Consider the following 7250-nt stretch of genomic DNA (forward strand, 5'->3'; position numbering starts at 1 on the left):
CACCGCCACCCCCAGCAGTAAAAATATGATCATCCACATAGACAATGTAAAGAAATCAGAAACTACGCTAACTCTGATTCACTCTTAGTATACCAACAGCTAATCGGGAGCCTTGTGAAAAAACATCTTGATTAGTTGCTAATAAAACTCCTTAGGGGCCTGGGGGAAGATGGCGGAAGAGTAAGACACGGAGATCACCTTCCTCCCCACAGATACACCAGAAATTCATCTACACGTGGAACAGCTCCTACAGACCACATTCTGAACGCTGGCAGAAGACCTCAGACCCCCCAAAAGGCAAGAAACTCCCCATGCACTCTGGGTAGGGCAAAAGAAAAAAGAATAAACAGAGACAAAAGGATAGAGACGGGACCTGCACCAGTGGGAGGGAGCTGTGAGGCAGGAAAGGTTTCCACACACTAGGAAGCCCCTTCAAGGGCAGAGACTGCAGGTGGCAGAGGGGGAAAGCTTGGGAGTAGCGGAGGAGAGCACAGCAACAGGGGTGCGGAGGGCAAAGCGGAGAGATTCCCGCACAGAGGATGGGTGCCGATCGGCACTCAGCAGCCGGAGGCTTGTCTGCTCGGCCACCGGCGCGGGCGGGGCTGTGAGCTGAGGCTCGGGTTTCAGGTTTCTGTCGGGAGCACAGGGAGAGGACTGGGGTTGGCAGCCTGAACACAGCCTGAAGGGGTAAGTGCACCACGGCTGGCCGGGAGGGAGTCCGGGAAAAAGTCTGGACCTGCCGAAGAGGCAAGAGACTTTTTCTTCCCTCTTTGTTTCCTGGTGCGCGAGGAGAGGGGATTAAGAGCGCTGCTTAAAGGAGCTCCAGAGACGGGCGCGAGCCGCGGCTAAAAGCGCGGACCCCAGAGGCGGGCGTGGGATGCTGGGGCTGCTGCTGCCACCGCCAAGAGGCCTGTGTGCGAGCGCAGGTCACTGTCCACACTCCCTTTCCGGGGAGGCTGTGCAGCCCGCCACTGCCGGGGTCCCGGGATCCAGGGACAGCTTCCCCGGGAGAGTGCACGGCACACCTCGGGCTGGTGCAACATCACGCCGGCCTCTGCCGCCGCAGGCTCGCCCCGCACTCCGTACCCCTCCCTCCCCCAGGCCTGAGTGAGTCAGAGTCCCCGAAGCAGCTGTTCCTTTAACCCCATCCTGTCTGAGCGAAGAACAGATGCCCTCCGGCGACCTACATGCAGAGGCGGGGCCAAATCCAAAGCTGAGCCCCAGGAGCTGTGCGAAGAAAGAAGAGAAAGGAAAATCCCTCCCAGCAGCCTCAGAAGCAGCGGATTAAAGCTCCACAATCAACTTGTATCCTGCATCTGTGGAATACATGAATAGACAAGGAATCATCCCAACTTGAGGAGGTGGACTTTGAGAGCAAGATTTATGATTTTCTCCTCTTTTCCTCTTTTTGAACAACACAATAAGTGAAATTAAAAATACTCTAGATTGGATCAATAGCAGAATAACTGAGGCAGAAGAACGGATAAGTGACCTGGAAGATAAAATAGTGGAAATAACTACTGCAGAGCAGAAGAAAGAAAAAAGAATGAAAAGAACTGAGGACAGTCTCAGAGACCCCTGGGACAACACTAAACGCACCAACATTCGAATTATAGGGGTTCCAGAAGAAGAAGAGAAAAAGAAAGGGACTGAGAAAATATTTGAAGAGATTATAGTTGAAAACTTCCCTAATATGGGAAAGGAAATAGTTAATCAAGTCCAGGAAGCACAGAGCGTCCCATACAGGAAAAATCCAAGGAGAAACACGTCAAGACACATATTAATCAAACTGTCAAAAATTAAATACAAAGAAAACCTATTAAAAGCAGCAAGGGAAAAACAACAAATAACACACAAGGGAATCCCCACAACGTTAACAGCTGATCTTTCAGCAGAAACTCTGCAAGCAAGAGGGGACTGGCAGGACATATTTAAAATGATGAAGGAGAAAAACCTACAACCAAGATTACTCTACCCAGCAAGGAGCTCATTCAGATTTGATGGAGAAATTAAAACCTTTACAGACAAGCAAAAGCTGAGAGGGTTCAGCACCACCAAACCAGCTTTACAACAAATGCTAAAGGAATTTCTCTAGGCAAGAAACACAAGAGAAGGAAAAGAACTACAATAACGAACCCAAAACAATTAAGAAAATGGGAATAGGAACACACATATCGATAATTACCTTAAATGTAAATGGACTAAATGCTCCCACCAAAAGACACAGATTGGCTGAATGGATACAAAAACAAGACCCATATATATGATGTCTACAAGAGACCCACTACAGACCTAGAGACACATACAGACTGAAAGTAAGGGGATGGAAAAAGATATTCCATGCAAATCGAAATCAAAAGAAAGCTGGAGTAGCAGTTCTCATATCAGTCAAAATAGACTTTAAAATAAAGACTATTAGAAGACACAAAGAAGGACACTACCTAATGATCAAGGGATCGATCCAAGAAGGAGATATAACAATTGTAAATATTTAGGCACCCAACATAGGAGCACCTCAATACATAAGGCAAATACTAACAGCCATAAAAGGGGAAATCGACAGTAGCACATTCATAGTAGGGAACTTTAACACCCCACTTTCACTAATGGACAGATCATCCAAAATGAAATTAAATAAGGAAACACAAGCTTTAAATGATACATTAAACAAGATGGACTTAATTGATATTTATAGGACATTCCATCCAAAAACAACAGAATACACATTTTTCTCAAGTGCTCATGGAACATTCTCCAGGATAGATCATATCTTGGGTCACAAATCAAGCCTTGGTAAATGTAAGAAAATTGAAATTGTATCAAGTATCTTTTCTGACCACAACGCTATGAGACTAGATATCAATTACAGGAAAAGATCTGTAAAAAATACAAACACATGGAGGCTAAACAATACACTACTTAATAATGAAGTGATCATTGAAGAAATCAAAGAGGAAATCAAAAAATACCTAGAAACAAATGACAATGGAGACACCACAACCCAAAACCTAGGAGAGGCAGCAAAAGCAGTTCTAAGAGGGAAGTTTATAGCAATACAATCCTACCTTAAGAAACAGGAAACATGTCGAATAAACAACCTAAACTTGCACCTAAAGCAATTAGAGAAAGAAGAAGAACAACAACAAAAAAAACCCAAAGTTAGCAGAAGGAAAGAAATCATAAAAATCAGATCAGAAATAAATGAAAAAGAAATGAAGGAAACGATAGCAAAGATCAATAAAACTAAAAGCTGGTTCTTTGAGAAGATAAACAAAATTGATAAACCATTAGCCAGACCCATCAAGAAAAAAAGGGAGAAGACTCAAATCAATAGAATTAGAAATGAAAAAGGAAAAGTAACCACTGACACTGCAGAAATACAAAAGATCAGGAGAGATTACTACAAGCAACTCTATGCCAATAAAATGGACAACCTGGAAGAAATGGACAAATTCTTAGAAATGCACAACCTGCCAAGACTGAATCAGGAAGAAATAGAAAATATGAACAGACCAATCACAAGCACTGAAATTGAAACTGTGATTAAAAATCTTCCAACAAACAAAAACCCAGGACCAGATGGCTTCACAGGTGAATTCTATCAAACATTTAGAGAAGAGCTAACACCTATCCTTCTCAAACTCTTCCAAAATATAGCAGAAGGAAGAACACTCCCAAACTCATACTACAAGGCCACCATCACCCTGACACCAAAACCAGACAAGGATGTCACAAAGAAAGAAAACTACAGGCCAATAACACTGATGAACATAGATGCAAAAATCCTCAACAAAATACTAGCAAACAGAATCCAACAGCACATTAAAAGGATCATACACCATGATCAAGTGGGGTTTATTCCAGGAATGCAAGCATTCTTCAATATACGCAAATCAATCAACGTGATATACCATATTAACAAATGGAAGGAGAAAAACCATATGATCATCTCAATAGATGCAGAGAAAGCTTTTAACAAAATTCAACAACCATTTATGATAAAAACCCTGCAGAAAGTAGGCATAGAGGGAACTTTCCTTAACATAATAAAGGCCATATATGACAAACCCACAGCCAACATCGTCCTCAATGGTGAAAAACTGAAAGCATTTCCAATAAGATCAGGAACAAGACAAGGTTGCCCACTCTCACCAATCTAATTCAACATAGTTTTGAAAGTTTTAGCCACAGTAATCAGAGAAGAAAAGGAAATAAAAGGAATCCAAATCGGAAAAGAAGAAGTAAAGCTGTTACTGTTTGCAGATGACATGATACTATACATAGAGAATCCTAAAGATGCTACCAGAAAACTACTAGAGCTAATCAATGAATTTGGTAAAGTAGCAGGATACAAAATTAATGCACAGAAATCTCTGGCATTCCTATACACTAATGATGAAAAATCTGAAAGTGAAATCAAGAAAACACTCCCATTTACCACTGCAACAAAAAGAATAAAATTTCTAGGAATAAACCTACCTGAGGAGACAAAAGATCTGTATGCAGAAAATTATAAGACACTGATGAAAGAAATTAAAGATGATACAAATAGATGGAGAGATATACCATGTTCTTGGATGGCAAGAATCAACATTGTGAAAATGACTCTACTACCCAAAGCAATCTACAGATTCAATGCAATCCCTATCAAACTACCACTGGCATTTTTCACAGAACTAGAGCAACAAATATCACAATTTGTATGGAAACACAAAAGACCCCGAATAGCCAAGGCAATCTTGAGAACGTAAAACGGAGCTGGAGGAATCAGGCTCCCTGACTTCAGACTATACTACAAAGCTACAGTAATCAAGACAGTATGGTACTGGCAGAAAAACAGAAAGATAGATCAATGGAACAGGATAGAAAGCCCAGAGATAAGCCCACACACATATGGTCACCTTATCTTTGATAAAGGAGGCAGGAATGTACAGTGGAGAAAGGACAGCCTCTTCAATAAGTGGTGCTGGGAAAACTGGACAGGGACATGTAAAAGTATGAGATTCGATCCCTCCCTAACACCATACATAATAGTAAGCTCAAAATGGATTAAAGATCTAAATGTAAGGCCAGAAACTATCAAACTCTTAGAGGAAAACATAGGCAGAACACTCCATGACATAAATCACAGCAAGATCCTTTTTGACCCACCTCCTAGAGAAATGGAAATCAAAACAAAAATAAACAAATGGGACCTAATGAAACTTCAAAGCTTTTGCACAGCAAAGGAAACCATAAACAAGACCAAAAGACAACCCACAGAATGGGAGAAAATATTTGCAAATGAAGCAACGGACAAAGGATTAATCTCCCAAATGTATAAGCAGCTCATGCAGCTCAATAACAAAAAAACAAACAACCCAATCCAAAAATGGGCAGAAGACCTAAATAGACATTTCTCCACAGAAGATATACAGACTGCCAACAAACACATGAAAGAATGCTCAACATCATTAATCATTAGAGAAATGCAACTCAAAACTACAATGAGATATCATCTCACACCAGTCAGAATGGCCATCATTAAGAAATCTAGAAACAATAAATGCTGGAGAGGGTGTGGAGAAAAGGGAACACTCTTGCACTGCTGGTGGGAATGTGAATTGGTACAGCCACTATGGAGAACAATATGGAGGTTCCTTAAAAAACTACAAATAGAACTACCATATGACCCAGCAATCCCATTACTGGGTATATACCCTGAGAAAACCATAATTCAAAAAGAGTGATGTACCAAAATGTTCACTGCAGCTCTATTTACAATAGCCCGGAGATGGAAACAAGCTAAGTGTCTATCATCAGATGAATGGAAAAAGAAGATGTGGCACATATATACAATGGAATATTACTCAGCCATAAAAAGAAATGAAATTGAGTTATTTGTAGTGAGGTGGATGGACCTAGAGTCTGTCATACAGAGTGAAGTAAGTCAGAAAGAGAAAGACAAATACCGTATGCTAACACATATATATAGAATTTAAGAAAAAAAATGTGATGAAGAACCTAGAGGTAAGACAGGAATAAAGACACAGACCTGGGGCTTCCCTGGTGGCGCAGTGGTTGAGAGTCTGCCTGCCGATGCAGGGGACACGGGTTCATGCCCCGATCCGGGAAGATCCCACATGCCGCAGAGCGGCTGGGCCCGTGAGCCGTGGCCGCTGAGCCTGCGTGTCCGGAGCCTGTGCTCCGCAACGGGAGAGGCCACAACAGTGAGAGGCCCGCGTACCGCAAAAAAAAAAAAAAAAAAAAGAGTTTCCGGATCAACCTGAACCTGATCATTTGGGTAACCCTAAGGCAGGCAGTTCTTGCAGTGCTTGTTTTAGCCTTATAAAAACCTGCTTGTGTTTATCTTCCCAAGCAAAGGATTCAGGAACTAAATCTTTAATAAGTTCACAGAGTGGAAGAGGTAACAGAAAAATTTGGAACCTAGAGCTTGCAATAACCAGCTAAACCTAGAAATCCACAATGCTAGCACTTAGTTGTGAGTCTAGGAAGTTCCTGTATCAGCCTAATTCTCTCTGGAGATAGCTGAATTCCTTCAGTGCTTAGATTACGTCCTAGGTAATGAACAGCGTCTACGGATAATTGTAATTTTTCCTTTGTTCTTTCTCAGCTAACTGTTGCAGCAAATAAATGGAATCTTTTATGAATGCCTTATGGAATCTTTACAGTAGCTGAGTACCGCAGGAGGTTATCTCCATATGGTAAAAAGGCTGATTTCTCAGGGAACTAGAGGGTACTTAAATCTTGGTGAAGTACTTGGGAGGAAAAAAGAAGGAGTCCCAGTGAACCCTTGAGGCATAGAAGTGCAGGTATATTGTTGATTGTTCCAAGTAAAGCCATGTAGATATTGGCTGTTGGGTCTCCGGGATGCTGAAGAAAGGTGAACAAAGGTCTCCAACTGTAAACCATTTCAAGTCAGTTCAAGCTTGTGACACAAGGGTGGCTAGGTTTGGAACAACAGGAAAACAGGGAAAAACTATTTTTATTAACAGCTCCCAAGTCCTGGACAAATCGCCATCCTGCCAGGTTTCCAACCAGGCAAGATTGGCATGCTGCAGGGACGAGTACACGAATGATTACCTCCTGGGCAATTAGGTCTTCTACAATAGCTATGGGACCTTGTATGACCGCAGGCTTTAATAGCTCTTGAGGAAACCTAGGGAGAGGTTTAGCTACATCTATCTGAATCTTTATAGGTTTGCATTTTTTTATTCTTCTCATGTTAACACTGTCAGAAGTAGCCCCCA

This window comes from Mesoplodon bidens (assembly GCF_964165515.1).
Source record: "Mesoplodon bidens genome assembly, contig: HAP1_SCAFFOLD_103, whole genome shotgun sequence".
NCBI lineage: Eukaryota > Metazoa > Chordata > Mammalia > Artiodactyla > Ziphiidae > Mesoplodon > Mesoplodon bidens.